The sequence below is a fragment of the Marmota monax genome, unplaced genomic scaffold (assembly GCF_021218885.2).
Source record: "Marmota monax isolate L192 unplaced genomic scaffold, Marmota_monax_Labrador192_F-V1.1 WCK01_AAM20220418_F8-fsc00007, whole genome shotgun sequence".
In the NCBI taxonomy this organism is placed as follows: Eukaryota; Metazoa; Chordata; class Mammalia; order Rodentia; family Sciuridae; genus Marmota; species Marmota monax.
In genome coordinates, this window is record NW_026692781.1 from 12,330,100 (window position 1) to 12,355,692 (window position 25,593).

Sequence of the window (25,593 nt, forward strand, 5' to 3'; positions counted from 1 at the left end):
TCCTCTGCAAACTCTAGGGGGGCAGTGAGATTTAGTTGGGGAAAATAATGGTTAATTTGTGGTGTCAGTGTAACTGGATTAAAGAATACCTGGAAACTTGGTGGTGCGTTGCTTGGTGGGTGTGTCTCCGAGGTTGTTTCCAGAGGAATCAGCATGTGACTGGCACCATCCAATCAAGTACAGGTCAGAGAAAACAAAAACTGAGGAAGGGTGCACATGTCTATCTTCTCCGAGCTGAGATACAAAATTCCTCTCCTATCCTTGGCTCTCTGGTCTTTGTACTCCAGGTCTTAAATCAGCAGCCCTTGGATTCAGGCCTTCAGCCTGAGACTGAGAATTATGTCACTGTCTTCCCTGGGTCTGAGGCCTTAATTCTTAGTCTGAACCACAGTATAAGTATCCCTGGATCTATGGCTTGCAGATGATCTGCTTTGGGACTTCTCAGCCTCCATGATCACATGAGTTAATTGTCCTAAGTCCTCGCTCATGTATTCATGTAGATACCTATTGGTTTTGTGCCTCTGGAGATTCCTGACAATACAGGGACTCATTGGCTTTTCTTAACAAGATAAATATGTAATGGAATTTCTTTAAGTCAGGTGGTATACAATTTGCTGTACTTATATGATTCATATACAGCAGTGTACCATATAATGATTATTTTGTCAATGACAGATTGCATGCATGGCAGCATGCATGACATGCATGACCAAAAGACTATAATGGAGTCAAGAAAATCCCATCACCTGGCAAATTTAACCCTTTTAAAGTTTTTGCAGTATGCATCTCTCATGTGTTTGTAGTGATGCTGGTATAAACAAACCTAATTCCCTGCCAGTTGTATAAAAATGTAGCAATCCAAATGTGCACAGTACATAATTCTTGATAATGTATAAGCTATGTTATGGTTTATGTATTCTATACTTTTGTCATTTTAGAATGTACTCCTTCTATGTATAAAAATAAAAAATTTAGTTACTCTTTGCCATATGAAGCCAGCAAAGTCCCAAACATCTTGTGTTTCACTGTATCAAGCATTCATATGGAGTGATTGACCTGTACTACCTCAGTTGGTGTAAACACACTGTATGATGTCCATATAGTGATGAAATTGGCTAACAGCATGTTTCTTGGAATGTAGCTCCATCATTAAGAGACCCATGAGAGGGGGCTGGGGTTGTGGCTCAACGTTAGAGTGTTTGCCTAGCGCGTGCGAGGCCTTGGGTTTGATCCTCAGCACCACATAAAAATAAATAAATAAAAACCAAGGCATTGTGTACAACTAAAAGAAATAAATATTTTAAAAAAGAGAGATCCATGAGAGAAAATTCTATGTATAGGGAAATTTCTAGATTTTTTTTAAATGTCTTAAAGAGAATTTTTAGACTAGTTACCATTCATTTAACATTTTGTTTGCCATATATTCTCCCAAGCATTTGAGATGATTATCTTCTGATTTAAAGCTATATATAGTTTTGTAATTGCTCTTGTAAGCAGATATATTTCTTCCATTTTGCAGATGAGAAGGCCAACTTCAACTTTCAGTCCATCCAAGGCCACACTACACTCAAACTCAGACTAGCCCTGAAACCTGAACTCTAACTAATATAGATAACAGTGGTGTGGTGCCCTGTACAGCCTTATTCACCAAGGCATTTTAGATGTAGGATGGGTAAGATCCACCTTCACCATGATCACACTGGCCTTCTTGCTGTTTCTGAAATAAAACAGAGTTATTCCCACTTTAGGGCCTTGCATTTGTTTATTTGGTTTCTTTCTTTCTTTAAAACACTCTTTCCTACTGCTTCACCTTGTGGGCTCCTCCTAACCTTTCTCTTGTCTGCTCAAATGTCAGAGAGATATGCCTGAAACTCTACTAGCTATGCAATGTTCTCAGATTGTAAAGAATGATGCATTCCAGATGTGCTTATTTGGTGATGTTCATCTCGACATTTTCTTTGGCTTTTTGGTGGGAGTGGGTGGGAGAGGGGGAGTACTGGGGATTGAACTCAGGAGCATCAGGGGTACTTGACCACTGAGCCACATCCCCAGCCCTATTTTGTGTTTTATTTAGAGACAGGGTCTCACTGAGTTGCTTAACATCTTGCTTTTGCTGAGGCTGGCTTTGAACTTTCGATCCTCCTGTTTTAGCCTCCCAAGCCGCTGGGATTACAGGCGTGTTCCACCGCCCCTGGCTTTGACATTTTCAATGTCTATTTTCTGCTGAGTTTTCAGGGCTTGGCACAGGATGAGTATTCAATAAATATTTGGAGAATGAATGAATGAGTGGGGTTTAAATAATTGGTGAGATATTTCCAGTTTGTGGAGATGTTAGAACATCATTTCATTGCTAGTCATTGCTTTCTTCATGTTTAGCTTATATTCCTTTTTAAAAATAGCTTTGATTTGAAAACTAGGTAATATTTTAACAGAAAGTCCTAAAACCGTCTCTTGATTTTTAAATAACTTTCCTCCCCTTTCGTGGTGCTGGGGATTAGACCCAGTGTTGTGTGCTGGCTAAGCATGTGCTGTACTAAGGAGCTGTATCCCCAGCCTCCTGATTTTTAAGGTAACACAAGTTCATCATAAAAACATTTAGAAACACAGAAAAACTATTTTTAATCTATAATACTACGTCTAGAAACTAACTCTTAACAGTTGGATATATCCTTCAATTACTTACAAATTGCTTTATGTTACTCAGCAGTCTCATGTTTATTTTTGGTCATGAGTTACTGTCTTAAACATAATTTTAAAAAATAAACTGTGTGTTTTAGAGCAGTTTTAGTTTCACGGCAAAATTGAGCAGAAAGTACAGATTCACCATTACCCCCATCCCCCGCATATGGCCTCCACCATCAACCCCCTCCACCTCTGTTAGGATCAGTAAATCCACATGGATACGTGTTATCATCCAGAGTCCGTGGATTACATTAGAATTAGCTCTTGCTATTGTGCACTTTACTGATTTGTACAAATGTATAACAATCTGCACCCACCATTGTGGTATCATGTAGAAGAATTTCACTACTCTAAAAATCCTCTGTGTTCTCCTGTGCATCCCACTCTCACCCACCCCCTGCCAACCACTGATCTTACTGTGTTGATAGCTAAACTTAATTTTTTAAACAATGCAAAATATGCCATTTTATGAACATGCATATTTTATTTAATTCTAGTTGGACATTTAGGTGCTTTTTTTGTATTATACATAACTTGATAAGTTATGTGTGTACATAAATTATTTGTGTACAACTTTGATTATTTCCTAGAATTGCTAGATTAAGGGAAGTGAACATTTTAAGGCCTTTATTACGCACCCCCTGACAACATTCAGATATTTTTCTAAATCATATTTTATTCCCTTTAAGAATGTATGAGAGGGCTTAATAAAAATAATTGTCCTGTGAACTGTAAAAATGTAGACACAGTAATAATAGTTGATGCATGTACAGTTTATGTATCTGGCACTTTTAAATGCTTTACATTTAATTCTCACAATAATGTTATTGGTTAGTATTATTATTAGTTCCATTTTAAAGATGAGAAAAACAAAGCACAAGGTTAAGTAAGTTGCCCAAAGTGGTTTCCTCATCTATAATATTTAGACACCTTAGGACTTACCTCTGGAGTTTGCGTTAAGTAGTCTGGGCTCTCTTGGCCCATGGTAAAATCTCAGCAAATATTGTCAGAAGTATTAGGGAGTCACTGTTCTAGAAGTCAGACTCCCAAAGATACAACTAAAATGACCAAGGAAAATTTAATTTGATCTCAGTTTTTTGGATAATGGATATGAAAATAGAAAAAGTTCTTCAAATTCAACTTTCTCTGACTCAACAGGCATTTGGAACATTGTTGGTGTCTAGTGACTATACCATAATGACAGTGAACTTTTTTTTTTTTTTTTAACATATCGAGAGGAAACTGGATGCAGCATATGTCCATAGGATGTCTTGGATGCTCAGTTCAGGCTTTGCTATGTTCAGTGTATAAATACTATCTGGTAGGTGGTAAAATATGACCAAAATTAGTAATCCCTTTTGGTGACTAAAAGAAACATTAACATAAAACTCAATCTAAAAAAAATCAAACAGGAGCTTCCATGTGTCACTATCCAGAGGCAGCATTTTGATTTTACCATTCAAAGTCTACTTTAAATAAATAAAAATTCATCTTCTTTTTGCTTCTCTCTTCTGTTTTTCCCCAAGCTCCAGCCGTTACCCTTTCCACATACTTAATATTTCTCTTGATTTGCTCCTGAGGGGATGCTTGGGTATTTACTGCTAAGAATTTTTCTGGGTCTTTTTAGAAGACTTATTTTATTGCCTTGTTTTGTGGCTAAATCCTATGGTTCCCTGGCTCTCTGAGATACCTAGTCTTCAACTTTTTGCTGCCTCTGAGTGTCTGCTCAGATGTCATGGGGAGCCTCAGCAGGACTGATAACCATTAAGAGTTGTTTTTTTGTTTTGTTTTGTTTTTTTTTTTTGTACCCATTTGTTAAATCCCCCAAACTAATGCTATTAAGAGGCTTTTCATAGAAATAGAATGCTCTCTCTATTCATCTTTTCAACTCCCCCATCACATTGCCTTGTACATAATGGCCATTCAATATTGTGTCGTTAAATATGTAATTTTTGTTAATTGACTCATATAAAATGACCCTGTAGTTGTTTGCCATTAGAGAGGCAAATTATAGGTTTGTTTAGTTTGTGTTTACACTTTAGTCTTTGGGAACACTGAAAAAAACCTTAAAGCTTTATCTCTTTAAACTTTAATAGAAAACACATATTTGAATAAGGCAATGCTGTACTTCTAGTCTCAAAATGTCCATTATAAGGTAGCTAACTGACAATTATTTATGTTTCTCTATGTAAAAAATATTTTTAAAAATTCTTTGAGAATTGGGCTGGGTAGCTCAGTGGCAGAGTGCTTACCTGGCTTGTGTTTGGCACTGGGTTTGATCCTTAGCACCACATATAAACAAACAAAATAAAGGAATGCTGTTCATCTACAACTATAAAAAGATTTTTTAAAAAATTCTTTGAGAATAATGTCTAATGGTTCTTTGTGAGCTGGCCAAATAATGTAAAATGATAAGGTTTAGGAATTACATTTTTCAAAAGGAGCAATAAAGTTAAGAAAGGTTAAATTACATTTCTTTAAGTTGGAAAAGTACTGGAGCTTTTTAGTTGCTACTTTTTGTTTAAAGTTAAGCCATTTGATATGTCTTTGTAAAACAGTAACTTGTGAGTTAAATGCAAGCAAGGTTCTGTTTCTTCAGACTTTTATAAAAACTACTCACAAATCCCAATATTATTTCCCCTCTGCTGAGTAAGTATGATGACAGTATTAACAGGACCCTCATAGTCTCATTTTGAGGTTGGTGGTGGAGTGTTATCCAGAGGTATACTTGGATAATTTTTATAGTATTTTCTAGAATTTTTTGAAATTTTGAGTTTATTCAGGAATTCCAGAGAAATATTCTTAAAATTGTATGTCCTACAAATTATATTAATATATTGTTGAATATTTAGATTGAATTCACCTTTCTGATTTGAAGGTAGTTAAGAACCATGGCTAATATTCTGTCTAAAGAAAACAGTGGTGAATGTTGTTGGGAACTGGTGGGCAGCAGATTTTTGTAAAATCAGCTCAGCTCCTTCTAAATATTGGTTCTTTTGGCATTACCTGCAGAGTGCTTTATAAGAAGCAGATGACCGAAAGTATTTGTCATCATATTCTCTTAGTACCTCTGAACCTAAGGCTTCACTAGTACATGAGCTTTTCCAACATTACTCGGATCACAGAAGTCATCAGGTCAACATTCCTCACTTTGTAAATGAAGACAATGAGGTTCCAAGCGTTAAGTGAGGTTGCCAAGTCAGTGCTGAACTGTTACTTTTACTGATTATTGATCACATACCCGGCTACCAAGCCTTTCTGACCTGATATATAGTACTTATTAGGGTTGATTTGCAAATATATATTCAGATGTAGGAAAAAATGCTGACAGAGACCAGTGGTACTCTTATTGGTTCTGAAAAGTGTGTCAGGTAATTAGGACTCATGAGTCTTTTTACATTTGCTGGTTACTAAAATTGTAGAGCTTTTACAAATGTAATGTCAGTTTTAAAATTGAGCCACATAGTAGGCACATATAGATTCTTTTGGGAGTGGCAGAACCCAGGTAGAATTTGGGTTGTAGTTATTAATCACCTGTTCTAGTGTGTCAATACAGTGAGTGCTTATAGCATTGGAACCTTATTAATTTCTCTTCTTCTGAACACTGGTTGTATGTTTTAAATTACTTATGTAATAAATACCACATTACACAGCCACCATTTTTGTTTGAGAAGTCAGTTACCTTTTAAACAGAAAAGATAAGATAAATTAAAACAAATTAAAAAGTCTTATTTATTTGCCATGTATTTACCATTTATTGTATCCCTTCATCCCTTTTTATAGATTCATATTTCCATCCAAAATCATTTTTTTTCTGCTTAAAGGACTTCCTTTAACATTTCTTGTGTCTGATGGTGATGAGTCCTTACAGTTTACAGCTTTTGTATGTCTGAAGATGTCCTTTTTTTTGGTCTTTTGATTTTGAAAGATATAGTCACTGGGTATAAAATTCTGGGTAACATTTCAGTATTTTAAAGGTATTACTTCCTGGTTGCTTTGCTTCCAATGAGAAATCTGTTTTTTATCCTTATCTTTGTACATATTATCTCTTTTCTCTGGCTGCTTTAAGATTTTTTTCTTTATCATTAGTATTGAACAATTTGATTTTGATGTGGCTTTCTTTTCTTTTCTTTCTTTCTTTTTGGTGTGTGTGTGGTGCTGGAGATAAGCCCAGGACCACATTCATGCTAAGGAAGTTCTCTACCACTGAGTTATATCTCCAGCCTTGAGGTGGTTTTATGTCTCCTGTGCCATTGGGGTTTATTAAGCTTCTTGGATCTGAGAGTTTTGATTTCCAGAGTTAGAACTTTTTCTGCCACTATTTCTTTTTTAATTTTTTTTTTAAAATTTGGTCCTTTTGGTTATACATGACAGTAGAGTCTACTTTGACATATTTATAAAAAATGGAGTATATGTTATTATATTTAGGATCCCAGTCTTCTGGAGGTACATGATGTTGAGATTCAGTATAGTATATTCATGGAGGTACATAGGAAAGTTAAGTCAGATTCATTCTACAGTCTTTCCTATTCCCATTTGCCTCCTTTCCCTTCATTCCCCATTATTTAATTCACTGAACTTCTACTCCCTCCTCATGCCTTGTGTGTTAGCATCCATATATCAGAGAGAACATTCAACCTTTGTTCTTTTTTGGGGGGTTGTGGTGATTAGCTTATTTCACTTACCATGATAGTCTCCAGATCCATCAATTTGCTGGCAAATGTCATAAAGTAATTCTTCTTTATGGCTGAATAATATTCCATTGTGTATGTAAACCACATTTTCTTCTTCCGTTTATCTGTTGAGGGGTACCTATGTTGGTTCCATAGCTTAGCTACTGTGAATTGAGCTGCTATAAACATTGATGTGGCTCCTTCAGTGTAGTACGCTGATTTTAACTCCTTTGGATATATAACAAGGAATGGTATACCTGGGTCAACCTAGTTTTCTACCTTATCTTTGCTCTTCTCTGCTTGGAGCAGTGAAGAAGGGTGTGGGGATATATTCACCTTTTTCAAGGCTGTTTGAAATTGTCTCAAGGCTCACTGATGCTGTTTGTTTTTCAAAATTCTGTTTTCTTTCTGTGTCATTTTGGGTAGTTTCTACCTCTGTGTCTTCATGTTTAGTAATCTTTTCTTGGGCAATATCTAAAAAATTAATTCCATCCAAGGTTATACTTTTTATCTACGACCTTGTAGTTTTCATCTCTAGAAGTGGAATTCTAGAAGTTTTTAAAAATATCTTCTGTGTTTCTACTTAACTAAACATAAAGAATAAAATTAAAACTGGTTTAATATCCTTATTTACCAATTCTAATATTTGTGTCGGTTCTGTTTTGGGATCCCCTTGTTATGAGTCATATAATTCTGCTTCTTAGTGTGTCTGCTAATTCTTGATTGGATGTTAAATATTGTAAAATTTATGTTGTTGGGTGCTGAGTATTTTTTTGAATTCTTATAAATATTCTTGAGCTTTTTATTGTGGATATATTTAATTTACTTGGGAGTAATTTGATTCTTTTAAGTCTCACTTTGAGATTTGTTAGGTGGGTCCCAACAATGTTTAATTTAGAACTGTTTCCCATAACTGGGAGAGACCTTTCTGTGCACTCTCCTCAGTACCTCTTAAATCATGAGGTCTTGGCAGGTAGAACAGACTGTTCTTGATTCTGTGAGTACTGTCATTGTGCTATAATCTCTAATCCTTTCTGGTGGTTCTTTCTTCAGCTTCTTTAGTTTACTCATACCCACGAGGACTCCACAGAATTTTTTTAAAACATTCTGGAAATTTCTCTCTTTGATGCTCTCTTCCTTCTTTCAAACTGCAGCTGCCTTGGTTTTTCCCAGACTCTCAGTTCAGCAGCTCAGCTGGTCTCTCCCTAGGTTCTTCCTCCCTGTGCTTTGCCTGGTAAGCTGGGACAGTCCTAGGACTCACCTCCCTCTTTTCCCATTTCTCATGCATCGTTGTCTTCTGTTGGTTGGTATTATTTTGAACTGTTTTTTGGTATGTTCTGTTCACTTTTAGTTGTCTCAGGAAGATAAATCCAGTGCTTGTTACTTCCTTGACTAGAGAAAGAAGTCCCCAGAGAGGTTGTTGAGAGTGAGGAGGCAGGCAGGGAGCAGAATGGAGGCCTCTGGCCAGGTTGGTGAAAGTTAGCGAGGCCAGTGTGGTGCATGGGCAAGGTGTCTCACTGCTGAAAGCCTGGCTGGGTGGAAGGTGTCCCCAGCCGTGTTCAGATGCCACTGTTGGGTGGAGAGCTAGTTGTATCTGCAGAGCGGCTTTCTAGAAACAAAGGAGTTATAATTACCCCTATGTGATGGCGCTGAAAGCTGATCCAGGATAAAGAAGTGCTAGGATTTTGCCTGATTTTTTAAAAGAAGTCTTGGATATCTAATAATAGTTCCTGATAGAGTGTAGATCCAAGAAAGGTAGAACAACAAAGCTTTCAACAAAGAAAATAAGCCAAGATTTCCTTCAAAGGATGTGTAGAATGCTCATCATAAAGGGAAAAAAAAAGACAAATTGGACATATTTAAAACTATTCCCATTAAAAACATTGTGCAGAGGAAAACAAGCAGATGATATCTCTAGTACATGTATCCAAATCACTAGGTCAGTGACTTGACAAATGAAAAGTTACATATAGTCACTTATTGAAATGCTAATTCATTAACAAACATGATGAATTTGTATATTTTCAGAATTGTTTGTCTAATCCTCTTAAGGGCATTATACCACTAAGAAGCACAGCTAATGGTTTGATCAGTTTAATTAGAACTATCATTTGTCACACTTTAGAAGCATTTGGCTCCTGGCTATGGAAGTATCAAAGACTGGGCAAGGAAGTATTATTCTGCCATCTTTTTAAAAATATATATATTTTTGAGTTGTTGATAGATCTTTATTTATTTATTTATATGTGGTATTGAGAATCGAACCCATAAAATCAAACCCAGTGCCTTACTCATGCCAGGCAAGTGTGCTACCACTGAGCCAAAGCCCCAGCCCCTCTGCCATCTTTTAAAATTGCATTTCAAACTGTTAAAATCTAGTCACAATTGAGTTAGTATGTAACCTTCACCTATTCAAGCACATTCAGTATACTGGTTAATCAGATTATGCATCTGATTTTTTTTTTTAAAAGAAACTTTCAACAATTCTTTGGTTAATGTAAGATTTGAAGATCTTGCAATTAGAATTTATCTTATTGGCTGTTGTGAGAAAGTCAGCATCTAATGTTTGCGTTGTATGAAAGATTGAAGTATTTTCCAGTAGATAGAATGAAAAGAAAGACACTTTTTGAGTTCTTGCGTGATTAAAAAGCTATTGATATTATGTCAACACAAAGAAAGGCAAGTACTCTTATTACTTAATAATGTGTGTTCAGGAATTACAAAGAAATGAAACCGAGGTCACAAGCTGCTGGGAAAATTAATGTCGTTACTGATAATCTTCCTTTTTGTGTAGCAGATCAACATAACAAAAAGTGAAATACAAAACTCTGAAGCCATGGATGTGTAGCCTATGTAATTCATAATATTTTCATTCCCTTTTCCTCTGTGTTTATCTTATTTTTCTTTTACCTATGTCAGAACTCTCTCTGCTTCTGTCTTACGAGGAAACACATAACCTCATTCAGGGCCCACCTGGGTAATCCAGGATCAGCTCCTCCTCTTAGTATCCTTATTTTACTCATATTTTTTTGCCATAGAGTGTCTAAGATATACCCACAAGTTCAAGGAATTAGGAACATATCTTTTGGGAGGAGGTGCATTTTTCAGCCACAGTTGTTTTTTCCAGCTCTGAGTACACCTGCCATCGGGAGATGCCTGTGAACATCTGCACACTAAAAATTCACCTGCAAGAACCTCAGGTGTGCTGAGCTGGAGTTGTAGCTCCTGAATGTCAGGGAGGAAGCAGAAGTTGGAGGTGGAAACAGTAGTTTCAAAGATTCCTAATCATATCAACAGTACCAGAGGCCCTCTTAAAGCTAGATAGATACTGGTTTGAGGAAGGCTAATTTAAGAGGTAATGACTTAGAGCTATTATTGAAGGTATTTTTTTCCTTCTCAACTACTTGATAATAAGCAAATATTTACCAAATTATGGAAATTGAGTTTAAATTATGGAAATTGAGTTTAAAGAACATGTGTGCCAATGTGAAGATTATTAGCTTTATTAGAAGCAAAGTGCTATCCAATAGGGTATTTTCCCTGTTGTTGCTCACAGCTTGGTCTTAAACCATTTAAAAAAAAATTAACACACTCCTTAAAATGTACAAGATTTGTTCTGTGCTTTTTTACATTTAGCAATTTTTATATTTATTACATTTTATTTCTTTTAGTTTCTTTACATTTAAAAAAATCATAACTCTTTATGAGCAATAACCATTAATTCTGCTTACAGTCTGATCTGCAAAGAAAATGAGGCCTGTAACTTGCTCAGGGTCACACACATAGTAAGTGGTAAATAATACATTTCAACACAAGTTTTGGTAGGGACCTTCAAACCATAGCAACCAGTATTTGGTATGCATCTTATTGTAACTGTATAAACACTCACCATAGCTGAGCCATGGAGTAGGCCATGATTACTTTTTCCCTCCTGTAATATTTTGTGCTGTCCTTTAAGCTAATGATTGTCTTTTTTGGTTGTGGTTCTCTTAGTTTTCTATGTATTTATCATGAATTTAAATCCTTATCGTTATCAGTATCCGTACTACTCAAATGGTGATTCTTGACCCTAGCAGATTTGGTGTCACTCAGGAGCAGATTAAAAATGTGAAAACTCAGCCCCACCCCCAGCAGCTACATTTCAGTGAGATTCCCAGGTCACTCCTGTGCATGTTAAAGCACAAGAAGCCTGATATAAACTTCCTCTAAAGGTATTACTTCACACACCAGAGCTTTCTGGCTTTTACTTCTCTGGATGGGTTGCATTCTGTGTTACAGGAACATCTGTCATCCGGTTCTCCCCTTAGTGGCATCCAGGGCTCCCTTCCATCTCCCTGTGTGTTGGATCTCTTGCTTCCTTTAGTGCTTATCTTCCTCTTTCTTTGTCTGATACTTCCTTCCTTCCTTCCTCCCTGTTGCTTTTGTGTTAGAATTTTTCATGAGATACCTCATGATCCTTGGTTATGCTTTTATTTAAGATTTCATCTCACTGCTGTCAGAATGGCAATCATCAAGAATACAGGCAACAATAAATGTTGGTGAGGATGTGGTGAAAAAGATACACTCGTACATTGCTGGTGGGACTGCAAATTGGTGCAACCACTGTGGAAAGCAGTATGGAGATTCCTCAGAAAATTGAGAATGGAACCACCATTTGTCCTAGCTACTCTTTGGTTTATACCCAAAGGACTTAAAATCAGCATACTGTAGTGACACAGCCACATCAATGTTTATAGAAGCTCAATTCACAATAGCTAGACTATGGAACCAACCTAGGTATCCATCGATAGATGAATTGGTAAAGAAAATGTGGTATATATACTCAATGGAATATTACTCAGTTTTAAAGAAGAGTAAATTTATGGAATTTTCCAGTAAATCATATAAAATACCTTAGCTGGTTTGAGTTGGAGAATATCATTCTAAGCGAAATAAGCCAATCCCACAAAATCAAAGGCTGAGTGTTTTCTTTAATATGCGGATGCTAATTCACATTAAGGTGGGTGGCACTAGAGAAGAATAGCATTACCTTAGATTACATAGAGGGAAGTGATAGGAGGGGAGGGGAGGGGATAGTGGAGATAGAAAAGATAGTAGAATGAAACAGAAATTATCAATGTATGTATGTATGTGACTGCATGACCAATATGTATTCTGCAACATGTACACTAAGAAAAATGAGAAATTGTATCCCATCTACGTATGATACATCAAAGTGCATAAATGCATTCTACTGTCATGTATAACTAATTAAAACAAAACAAAACAAAAAAAGAATGAGCCCACAAGGGAGCTGATCTGAGAGCTTCAAGCTTCTAAAGTGAGGGCACCATGGACAGAACCAGTCCTATGAGGAACCCCACCCTCACCACAACAGTAGTATCCTGAGGTTTTTCCTGTTGGGCTGGCAGATTCCACTGAGAATGGTCTCCAAGCTTCTGCCTGAAGTCCACAGACCTGGCTGCCATGTTTCTTCTCTACTAAACAATTTACAAGACTTTCAAAGACATAGGGCCTTTTAACCTTTTATCTCTTTCCATATTGCTGTCATATTACTCTGAAAAATAAGACTATTAGAAATTACAGCTAAAAATAGAAATTTAAAGTCAGCACAGACTTTTAAACTGATCTTTCTCTGCAATTAGGACTGGCTAATCATCTATGACTAATCACCTATTACTGTTAATGATTCTCTGGGTTCTACTGGAGAACCAGAACTGATACAAGATAAAAGATTTAATGCAGGAATCAGTTTATGTGATTGATACAATGCCACTGAAGGATATTATTTGATGGCCATATTTTAAATATGATGGCTTGATGAACTTTCAAGTTGGGATATCATTTTTGGCAGACAAATTTAGACACAATATGCTTATATATACAGGACATACAAATGACCACTCTCTCTCCTAGATGGAGCACAGACTGAGACCAGGACAAGGGTAAAGAGAGTTGTCTAAAGCCAAGCTACTAAGTGCAAACAGGGCTTGACAGTGTGGCTAGACTAAGATACGAAGTCAAGGAGGTTGGGAACCTTCTAGCCAACCCTAGAAAGGAGCTTGTTATGTACAAATTGGAGAGTAGCTACACAGCTTTTCATATAGTTTCAGAAACATTGGATAACAGCAAGTACTGAAGGCCCATGCAGTGGTCCTTGATTAACATGTGACCTTTCCAAGGACTTACCTTCTGGTTCTCCCAACCTTAGAACCTGTGCCTTCAGAGCTCCTGCCAGAACATGACTATTTCCAGCACTCACTGCTTATTTCCTGACCACAGCTTTTTGGCATTTTAGTATGGATTCCTGTGCCACCCTGCATCCCCATAGCCCCACCATGGCTTAAGTACTTGCCTTACTTTTCTTTGAAGTACCTCCTACATCCTCATCTTTAGATTTGGATCTCTTAGGTGGCAGTCACCAGCCCTAGTTCCATGACCCTCCAATCAGATTCCCCGCCTGGAGCCAAATGAGCCCTTTGCCTGATGCTGGAAGGAGTGGTTTCTTCTCCATCTGGGACTGCTGCGGAGGAGAGATACATGCTTGGAATACTAAATCATAACTCAATGAGTTTTTTTTTTTCATAAGAACATTGTTATTAATGGTAATTAGGAACTCTACTTAAACTCTCTTCTGGCTTAGCACATGGCCAGGATTCCACCACTTATAGCATATATATTTTTTTTTTACAGAAAAATATATTTCAAGTTCCAGGTAATAAATTTTGAAAAGCCAGCTTTGTAGCACAAGTCCCATTGGTAAGTTGGGAGTTGCCTTGCAGCAGCAGGAAAGGGAGGAAAAATGTCATCCTCAAATATGTATGAGGCGCCCACTTGTGCCCTGTGCTGCTGTGACTGCTGGATCTGTGGGCCCTCTTCTGGGCTGATTTTTATCAACTATAATAGGGCTGCCTAACAAATTGCCCTCTGAACTCAGCACACTGTAGAACTGTCCCTAGCATATCGTGTGTCATACTTATGGGGAAGATTGAGGCGAGAAGTGTTCCTAGTCTGAAAAAGCACAATTTAAATTTAAATATGCCCTTTCCTGGGGCCCCAGTTCTTTTAGTTATTGAGCCTGCACTAATTAGTGTGGTTCTTTTGGGGACCGGGGTATATTTCTTAAATTAGTACTTCCTATTGGTTGAGTGTTTTCTTTCAAGTGAGGCACTTTTCAAATAATGTGACACCCAGCGATTTTCAAAAGATGAAAGCAATGCATTTTAATGTGAAACTTAGAACTGATTGCCTGAACTAATTATACATAAAGAGCCAAGCCACTAGTGTTAATAAGAAGTGACTTCAGAAAGTACAGTTTGACCCAAAGACTGAATAACTATCGCAAACAGTAATCAAAGAGGTGGTACCCATCGTATAAAATACCTTAGCTGGAAATCATTCATGTCTATTCAAATTGGATTTTCCTCAAGTCATTACCTTATTCTTGGTTATTTCCTTTTTGGTGAAAATGTGCACCTTTTAAACCTGAAGGCTAAACTCAAAAAGCTTGTGGAGAGGTTTTTTGTTTAAATAGCTGTACTGTATGAACATGGCCTTCTTGATGGCTCCTTTTCTTGATGGCTCTTTTAGAAACTTTTTTCCACCTACTTAAAATGTCAGTGTTCCAGGGCTCTGTCCTAGGTTTTCCCACATTATACTCCCTCCTTCCTTGACTCCATCAAGTTCTGACTATGTGCCAGCAAATCCAAGATTTATTTATTTAAATCTATTCTCTCCTGAATTCCAGATGTATATTTCCATGTGGTTATCTTAGAGGAATGTCTTATCTTTGAGTTTGCTATTTCTCTAAGATAACCAAAACAGAACTGTGATCTCTACCTTTGTCCCCTGCTCTGGCTCCTCAGCATGGGAAGTTGTCTAAGAAAACTGCATGTCCTGTGGACTCCACTACTAACCACTTCTCTCCATCCTTCTGTCTTTGTCCACATTCCTTCCTTGATCATAATGAAAGCCTTCTAGCTGGTCTCCCCAAATATGGCTTGCTTCCTTCCAAATTATACACAGCTGAGGGAAAAGTATTGAAGCACAAGTCTGATCATGTCACTATCTGCTTATGGGTGCAGTGATTCTCCATTGCTGTTTGATTGAAGATCAATGTCTTTTACTAGTGTGAGCATTTGATCTTCTGTGCTCCTCATCACTAATTCACAGCAGCCCAGAGTAGTCATCTTTCAGCTGCTTGAATTCATCTGGACCTTTCCTGCTTACAGCCTTTGCACATGCAGTTCCTTGTGCCTGTGATGCTCTTCCTCCTATGCTCTGCCTGGCTACTGCTTTCTAGTCTTGGCTTCAGGATCAGTCATTCCTCAGGGATATTTCCAAAAGCCCTCTCCAGTTGATTAGATTTCCCCTACTAAATATGCCAACAGCACCTGTAATTCCTAGCACTCTTTATAACTATGATTGAATATTTATATAATGACTGGTTTGTGCCTGGTTCTCCCACTAGCCTGTAAACTCCCCGAGAATAGGGATCATGCCTATCTGGCTCACCATTCTCTCCCCATTGCTTTTCATAACAAATATTTGCCAACTGAATGTATAATGAATAGGGATGGACAGAAGCCGTGGCATATGTTAAGTGTATTTGTTCTTATGTTTGAAGAGGGGGCATCTGATGTTCTAGAAACTTACATGCTTCCTACTCCATAATGAAGCTGTATTGTGAAGGCCTTATTTAGATCTTGCTAACTGTTAGGCTCTTGCATCCTCTCTCCCTCTTCATTCTAGAAGTGGACCATATTGGTCCGGGTTCTGTTAGAGAAACAGAGCCAGGAGAAGATAAAAGATTTAATGTAGGAATCCACTTCTGAGATTGAGGGGACCAGCAGGCTGTCAGGAAGAGCAGGCTGGGGTTCCTATAATCCCAGCTGTCTACAGGTGGAGTTTCTTCTTTAGAGGAGTCTACACTTAAGATCTCTACAGGTCTACACTTAAGATCTCTCAGCTGATTGACTCAGGCCCACCCAGATTACATAGAATAATGTCTTTTACTTCAAGTCATCTGATCATAGACTTAAATCATCTTTACAGAATCTCTCCACAGCAACACAGGTTAGTGTTTGATTGAATAACAACTAGAGACTATATCTTGTAGCCAAGTTGGTACAAAAAGACACTTCTTTGTTAGTGCAGTAAACATTTACTGAGCCCAGAGCAATGGAGATGCAAGATGAGGCAGAACACTACCCTATATTTCAAAGCTTTGCCGTATATTTAGGTACAAATCATGAATGACTTCTCTGTATTGTCTTAAAATTCCCAAAGAGAATTGAGAAAGCAGAATTCTTTGGCCTTGAACATAGCTCTCAGTAGGTGAAATCATATTCTCTGAATCTGCTTTTTTTAAAAGGCAAGTGTGACACAGACTTGTCTAAGTGATTGAGGTGAGCATCTTTAATGGTAGATGACCAGTGGCATCTGTGTCTCCTGATGTTATGCATTGAGAGGATCATGGCATCACTGTGGGGGGTTCTTCCTACAGACATACATGGTATAAGTATGGCCATGAAGAAATGAGAGGGACCCAAATTGAAGGTGGCCAGTCATCTGAGATAATAAGTTTTGCCAATTGTCAAGAATGAGCAAGCCAGGAAGAGACTGATGAATTGTTCTAGACTGAAGAAGATGAGTAACATTTGATGACTAAATGACTTGAATGATCCTGGACTCCATCCTGAGGTCCCGGATTAGAGCCATTGTTTGGACAGGCTGAATGGCATTTGTGTATTGGGTAGTATCTATCAATATTCAGGAACTAATTGAGATGGTCAGATGGCTGTTATTCAAGAGAGTATCCTTGTTTTGAGAAATAAACTTTGGGATATACTTATGTAGGAGTGAAGGGACATCATGTCCACAGTATACTCTCAAGTGTTTCAGAAATAAATGCTGAAGACTGTGCAAGTGAGTATCTGGCTGAAGGGGAAAGAGAAGTAGGAGTTTTTTGTACTATTCATGCAGCTTTTCATGAACTTGAAATTATTTTTAAGTGGATTTTTTTTTAAGTCTATGAAGCTTGAGGAAGGACCAGGAAACTGTTTTGAATTGAAGGAGATGGAGAGATATGGCTGTTAAGTACAATGAGTGGTCCTGGGTTGAATCCTTTTCCTATAAAGGAAGTCATTGGGATAGTTGATAAAGCTTCAGGAGGGGTTTTGGATGAAGGTAGATATGGATGTTCTTTGTTCTGTTCCATTTATCCGTAAGTTTGAAATTGTTTAAAAATTTTTTTTTAAGTAAAAGTTTTCTTGTGAAGTCCAAACTTTAATTTTCCTTTTTGTTTGACCAGAATAGGGTAGAATTTGTTCCCCTTGAAAAAAAAGCTAACCAGGCTATGCTTTTATAAAGAAGGCTTGAAAGATGTTAAAGATTTCACTTCTGAGTAGGAAATGCCTAAATGATCCATCTATAGATAGGTCAGTGTCTTGATTCTTTATCTTTTTTAAAAAATATTTTTTAAATTGTAGGTGGACACAATATCCTTATTTATTTATGTTTATGTGGTGCTGAAGTTTGAACCCAGTGCCTCAAGCACACAAGGCAGATGCTCTATCACTGAGCTACAACCCCAGCCCTGATTCTTTGTCTTTGAATGTCAATTCTGGGTAACAATATCTTCATGTCCGATCTTGTTGGATGAGTCCTTCTTAGGATAAAATGACACAAATATGTAAACATCATTTTTCAAAAGGAGAGAATGCTATAAAAATGTAAGCTATTCTTGACAAAATGCTGTGCAGGGACAGGTGGTATTATTTCCGGTACTATTAATTCTATTAATAGTAGTACTCTGACTGGTAAGGGAAATGATCTTCCCCCGACTCTCACTCTGCCTTCTTATTTCTCCACTGCCTCCTTACCCCTGGTATCTCTCTCTTTTCCCATGTTTCTTTCAGTTTCTTCTTTTTCTGAATTTTCTTTCCTCTTTGTGTTTTATCCCCCCTCCTCTTATGAGACCTTAATCTCCCCTTCTGACACCAAATTCTTCGCTCATGTCTTTCTGTTCTCTCTGTCTTTGCAGTTATTTTCCTACTCAGCATCTTTGACACACTTTTTGTTGCAGCCTTGAGTCTAGATATAATGCTACTACTCCAATTTGCTTTTATTCACAGGAAAAGCCAATCTGGATGAGATTGTCAGAATTAGAATCAACAATAGACAATTTGTAACAAATAAAGTTTTATTAATAGCTACCTTTTGCCAAATGCTTGCTGTTGGCCAAGAGTTATGCTGGATGCATTATTTATAGTAACATTTGATCCTGGCAACAGCATTTTGGAGTGTGTGATTTTATCCCCATTTTTCAGAATAGGAAGTGGAAAGCTAAGAAGTTGAACAACTTACCCAAAATAAGATAGGGAAATCCCAAATCTGGTTCAAAATCCCAAGGCAGATTTCTAAACTCTTGATGCCTCAGTCCTACCTCACAGCCCAAGGGTATGAATTCCATAGCAGTTGGGTTCTAGAGAAAGAATATCTTCAGGACTTAATGTAATTTAGGTGAATATCAACAAATCAGGGATAAGGAGTCTTGTATTATTGTCCTAGTTTGGTGGGGGATGTCTGTTGTGGGGAGGTGCTGAATTATATGTCAACCTAGGAATGGTGGATGCTTGGTAAGTAATTATTTACAATCAGTGCATGTTGCTGCTGAAAGTGCTGAAAGTCTTTGACTCAGACCTCCTTTCTGGCAAGTTTTTCCTGCTGGAGTGTAGCAGGAACTAATAATGTGCTGTTGAATTCAAGATTCATTTCATATTCTGAGATTCCAGTGATAAACATTCTATGTCAGGAGCAATTAGTGACATTGTGGCATATTGTATTCAATACACTGCACTGTGGACAGTGAATTCCATCAGGATGGATAGGTTTAAATAACTGTGCCCACCATACTCTCATTGCCACATGAATGACACTATTTCAATGTAACTAATTCCAGATATCCTCCCAAGCAGTACTCTGGAGATTTCAGGAGCACAAGAAAATGGTTAATTCTGAGTTGTAAGTTTTTGAGTGCCTGGGAAATAGACTGGAGAGACCGACAGGATGAGGTCATGCTTCCTGGCCTGTGAGCTGTCATGAGGATGCCTCAGTTCCTACTAACTCTAGTATAATAGCTGTTATGTCTGGTTGCAGCCTGAGACATACACATGATGGAATGCTGGGATATGCATACTGGTTGGGCTGAGGTTTAAGAACCCAAGTTCTGTTGTGCTAATTGGCCACCTTAGATTAATTGGAAGTGTATCTTCATCTTTTTTTTTTTAATAACAAAACTTCTAGTTGGAATTTGTAACCTTTGTTTATATATCTCTTAGGTATATATTCTTATTCAATTTTATGGAGAAAAATGCAAAACATAAAACATATATTTCTTTGGGAAGTGCAGTTTAATACAGAAGCATCGACAGGTGAGTTGTAAACACAGCTGTACTGTGTCACTTGTGGTTCTGCTTATGTTGCTGACATTGGGATTATGGCCTAAAGGGGGATTTTCCTTTGGGTTTTGGATTTGGGATGTGGCTGAGACACTGAACGGGAAAATGCACTAACAGGATGTTGCTGGAGTGTGGCTAAGCAGTAAAAGCATCTGAAAAAAAATTGCCCTCGTGGGAGAACTGGACGATGTCCATTAAGTCAGGGTCTGCCCCAGAACACTAGCTTTCTGATGGGCTTAGTTCAGAGGTAATTGACTTCAGCCCACAGACACTATTCAAGGACTCCCTTTGGTAAATATCTCCTTTGTTTCCCCCTTCATTCGGGGGCTTGGATATTTCAAGTAGACTATTCATGTAGAATATAAATTCTGTTCATCTCAAAACAGTCTCTGGAAATCCCATTATGTGCAGTTTGAAGGTGACTTCTTACCCAATACAGAGATAGAGGAGGGTGGGGAGGAAATGGGGAGGAAATGCAAACCCAAATTAACAGAGACTTTATGTTGGTGTGGGCATAGGATATTATCAACTAATTTGGTGTAGGGTACAACATCACTAGGAGACACCTAATAAGCATGTAATACTACTTGAAGGAATGTGTTGTAAAGTGATTATATAGCCCTTTAGTAGGGAATTGTGTCATTATTGAGTGAAACTGAAGGAAAGCACTCTGCAAGGGTAGATGAAGCCATGAGCATGACTTACTGGAAATAGAAGTTAAATTCTAAGAGTAATTATTTAGTCCTAAACCTTTGTTGGCTGTGTGTGTGTCCTAAGTTTCTCACCATTCTTTCCCAAGTAATAAGCATATAAATATCTTTAGAGTGAGTTCAGCTGATGTTAAGTTTGAGGATAAAAGTCCTATTCATCAGCCAAATACCATCTATTCTTACAGAGATACGGATTAGAATTTGCAAAGATGTAGCTGTATTTAGTGAGTGAGACTTGGAATAACTGAACCCGTCAAACAGCCCTGAATTTTAGGGGGAATGGGGACAGTTTCCTCCATCAGTGATATGTGAAATAGCAAGTTTTAGACATGTTTGCCTGGCCAAACAGATACAAAAGAATAGCTTTGCTTTCCGGAGCTCAAATTCGTACTGTCAAGTGTCTCCTCCCAGGCACAGCATGTAAATTGTCCTCCTGGGGCAAGCCAACAGGGAGTGTTGTGTTTGAAAGTGCACAGGCTCTTCAGATCCTACACTCTCCCCTTGTTGCCAGCATCTCCCTCTTTTTCTATATTGTGCACTGGGAATGAAGAGAAAGGAGGAAAGCCATCTGCTCCAGTCACCTTTATGGAGGCTGCTACCAGTGATGTTTGCAGCATGTTCTCATCCAGCCCCAGTAAGTTCTCACTGTGTGGTTGTGCCAGGGAACAACCCTGGGATACAGCTTTCTTAGCCACTGGCCTGGCTTGCAGGAATTGATGCTGATGATGTCATTTTAATCCCCTGTCCATCCATCTACTTAAAATGCATAGATGTTCTCAAATCTTCTATAGTCTAATTCATGGAGACTCCAGTATTACAGAGAGATGTCATAATCCTAGCCTAAATCAAAAGTTTACTGGAAAAAACAAAACAAAACAATCTTGGTATGCATGAAAATTTATTATAATTTCTTTTAACATTTAAAAAGTAAATATTATATTTGTTCATAGCAAAAAAATAAATAAATAAACGATCCTCCCACAAGAAATAAAAATCACCTATAATCCCATTATTACAACTAGAAGGCATTTGGTGTCAGATTTTCACCGCTAGAATTTATATTCCTATTAGTCATTTATTATGTTTATATTTATTTTACAGATATGGAGTCATGCTGCACATGATGTTTTATAAACCCTCCCTTCCACAGGGTTTCCATGTTGATAAATACATGTTTACCATCCATTTAGAATGGCTGCAGAGGTTTGCTGGACATAAGTTGTATCCTGGCTTTTTGTTATAATAGGCAATGCTGTGATAAACAAGTTTGATCTTTGTATATATGATTTTATGCTTACTTGATTATATGCTACATATATAGTGTGTACTGTGTGTGTGTGTGTGTGTATTCACGTGCATGTGTGGTCTGTGTGGTACTGGGGATAAAACCCCGGGGTGTGCACTACCACTGAGCTCCATCCCCGGCCCTTTTTATTTTAAAATTTTTTGAGACAGGGCCTCACTTAGTTGCCCAGACTGGCCTTGAACTTGCAATCTTCCTGCCTCAGCCTCCCAAGTAGCCGGATGATTACATCTGTTTGCCACTGTGCCTGATTTAAGATAATTTCTTCAAGTAGTCTATGTGTTGAAAACTTGCAAGACTTATTACTAGTCTGCAGTCCCAAAAGCTTATTATTCTGATTCTTTATCAACCTATTGTGTGAGAAGTGGTTTCGTAATGTTTTAAGTTACATTTTTTTTTCATACTAAGCATTTACCTTATCACATTGGACCTTTGAATTTTGTGGTAAATTGGCTACTTCATTTCTCTTTTAATTTTTTCTATGGAGATATTCTTGTTTCAAAGCCTATTGTTTTGTGAGAGAACTTGGTGTATTAGAAACATGGATTTCTGCCTTGTTGATGGTGTTTTCCCCACTGGATTCGAATTTTGATTGAGACTTAGTCAAATGTAACATTAGTTTAGTGGGTATGGGCGTTTTCTTCAATATTGGGTCTTGCTGTTTGAGAATAATATTTTAAGCACTTCTGATCTAAGGGAAATTATAAAAAATAAAAGGCTCCATTGTGACTTTTCGCAGACCCCCTTCAGTGTATTGCTTTGCCTGAGGGTAGAACTGTTCCTAAATCTTTTGAGAAAACTTAAGTGGCTAATGTGTTTTTACCAGCTAAGTGGTTGGATTCCATGTGGTTGGTTTTTAAAGTGTTCTTTGTAATGATTTTAGCATGCTCACCTATTGTTATTCATTCTCAAATCTTATATCTTTGGCTTTTTGAAATGGTCCTGGGTTGTGGGGTCCTTGTAGCCTTGGGAATCTGACAGTTTTATGATTATGCAAATGTTATTGAGCTCATCTTGATGGATGTTCTCACAGTCCCTGGCTGACTGCACTGCACTTTGCCTTTAACTGTCACAGGGTTGGCTAGTATGACCTTCACATCAGTCTGTGGAAAACATACTTGCCAGGCATCCTAGGACAATTTGGAGCGGTTGCCTGGGCAACCTGGCTTGCTTCTGTCACATGCCCCAAGGATAACCCAAGTCCCAGGGGAAACACCACATGTGAAAGGAGGAACTCTGCCCTCAGTGTGGCAATGGAAGTACATTTGTGGATTTTAGGATACTTTGCTAATGTTAGTGGGGTGTGAGGTTATGCCATAATCTGACAGTGAATGAAGGGAAAGGGGAGAATAAAGGAAAGGGAATCAAGAGAAAAGGAATAGAAGAGATGCGAATGTGGGCAGAAGGTTGCATTGAAGCAAATGATAGAAATCAAAATAACAAATAAGAACAAATTGTTTTTGCAGAACAAAACACCAGGCCACAAAATGAGCAGGAGAGCACTGAGAAGACAGACCAGAGAGTGATGCTTAGAAAAAAAAAAAATCCCTTTGCCACCAATTCTCAGAGGAGGGAAGAAGAACAAGGGAGATTTCTGAAAAGTAGGCAATAAAAATATTGTTCTCACTGGAAACGATTTGTATGTGTAATGTGTTTAATTAACTCTGATGCGAAGAACTAACATTGTTTTCTTCCTGTAGTCTCCACTCTAGCTTGAGTGAATCATGAATGATTTTTCCGGAGTCAGAATGACATCATTCAGAATCATAGACCATATTTTATTTGTTACTTTCATGAATCAGAACTGTTATAAATGTGAAACTAGTATAAAATTGGTTGGGTGTGCATGTGTGTTTAAACACATCTGCAGATGTACCAGGATGGTTATTATGGCGGGTGGTCATGTTTCCACTGCTCTAATAGGCTAATAGACATTATTTAGCCTTGGATGGAAGTCTCTCTATGGATAGCAGTGAGTTGACTTTTCTGTGCCCTCGGTATCCTCAGTTACATGCTTGTTATATAAAAATTAAAAAAAATTAAAATTAAAAAATAGAAGCCTATGACTCACTCTTGAAATACTCAGAACTGCCCCAAAGACCCAAGACTGTCCTTTTGCAGATCTCAAACTGAGTACAGGATACAAATTTTATTGTAATTGAAACTTGTACATCTAGTCCTCGATAGAGCGTGCTATCATCAGACAGTGATGAAATTGTCCAGATTTCAGGTCCTTAAGATTGCTCAGATAATTTCTAGAGATTGGCTTCTGTAGTGTTAGAAAATCTGGTTTCAGTCAGAGTCCTCTTAGGTAAGGGATGGCATATCCTAAAGGTAACTGGAGGAGCATTTAGTGAGTAAGGGCAGAGTTCAGGGAACTCCCCAGTGATGACAAATTACTCTGAAGTCAGCAACAGAGAGCCAGAAGGAGCAAAGGAGGAAGCTGTGTTCCTGGGACCCATTAAGAGCTCAGACCATGGAGCAATGAGTGTGGATACAGCTATAGCTGGAGGGCCAGAGTAAAGAGATGGAGTATGGCAAATACCTCAACCCTTCTGCCCTTCACTCTCTTGCTGGTCCCTTCAGAAAGTCAAAGTTAGCTGGAAGTTAGAGGGCCAAAGATGCTGGGTGATGAATCCTATTGAGGTCAGCTTCCTGGAACACAGAGAAGGGCAGAGAAGGCTAGGCAATGGATGTGGGGTGGGGAGGGGAAAATGATGAACAACCTGCACGGTATGCTGATATACTTCTGTTCTGTAAGGATCTCCTTGCCCTTTGGATGCATAAGCATTTGGAAAAGAAGTATTTATAAAGGAATATTTTTATAGCAGCTGAGCAGCAGAACAGGGATACTGATCAGTCTTCTGATTTTCCCAGTTGATTGCTCCCTTGCTTATACTCTACTGAATCTAGTTATGTATTCTACACTTACTGTTACTTATTTATATTTTCATGTGCTCTCCAAATGCCTGGTCCTTTAGATTATGAATTTCCTTTCCTTTTGTCTTGGTTTCTCTAACACCTAGTCTGGTGCCTGGCATATAGAAACTAATGATGGAATAATGGTTTTCTACCCTCTCTCAGGAAAAATTTGTCTTCTATAGTATTCTGTTTCATTATAAAACAATTTATTCTTTCTAGTGCTGGGTCCTCTACCTTATTGTGTTTCAGTGAAAAATAGGGAGGAATCATGAATCTGAATTTCCTATCAGCTACAGCTCTGGCACTCTTAGAGGCCATAATAGAGATACATCTGCTGTCCTTATTAGCCATAAAACAACATGTCACTTGATCATCTCCTCTGTGCTAGCATGTTTACTGGTTCTTATACTAAGTATGGGGTCAATGCTATAGAACATGTATGGGGAGCTGTCTACAACTGGATAGGGATCAAGTGTGGTGGTGCTGATCAAATGCACCAGGTTCTTTAGAAAAGTCACGGAGATGAAATATGGATGCATGTAATACCTAAGGAGGCTTACATGTGCTACAAAATATGTCACTTAACATGTGCCAGTCAGAACCTGAGTCACCAAGATCAGCTTCTGACCACGTTCCTTTAAAGCAGAAATGGTTGTATGTGCTGCACTGCATGGGAGACAGAAATTAGGTGTAACTGTTCAAAGGACAAGTATGTCTGTCCCAACCCTACCCCACAGAGATATTAGCTTTTAACACCGGAATATGATTACCTCCCTAGAATATATGTTAAAAAGGAACGGACTTATGCTTTTGTGCTATTTCATAGTCTACTTTCCCCCCAA

General features: G+C 37.9%; 1 protein-coding gene across 19 annotated transcripts in view; it reads left to right on the plus strand.

Moving 5' to 3' along the window:
• Osbpl6 (oxysterol binding protein like 6) overlaps positions 1–25,593 on the plus strand; it is a 201,431-nt gene that overhangs the window by 16,252 nt on the left and 159,586 nt on the right. For 3 of the 19 annotated variants that reach the window (XM_058580222.1, XM_058580230.1, XM_058580227.1), the window contains exons 1-2: positions 19,697–19,789; positions 23,296–23,430. The exons of 14 other annotated variants lie outside the window; for them this stretch is intronic. The gene's annotated coding sequence lies outside the window, so the exon portion shown is untranslated. Of the gene's footprint in view, positions 1–19,696; positions 19,790–21,650; positions 21,730–23,295; positions 23,431–25,593 lie in introns of those variants that run through there. 2 more of the 19 variants (XM_058580226.1, XM_058580224.1) reach the window with 2 other exon arrangements.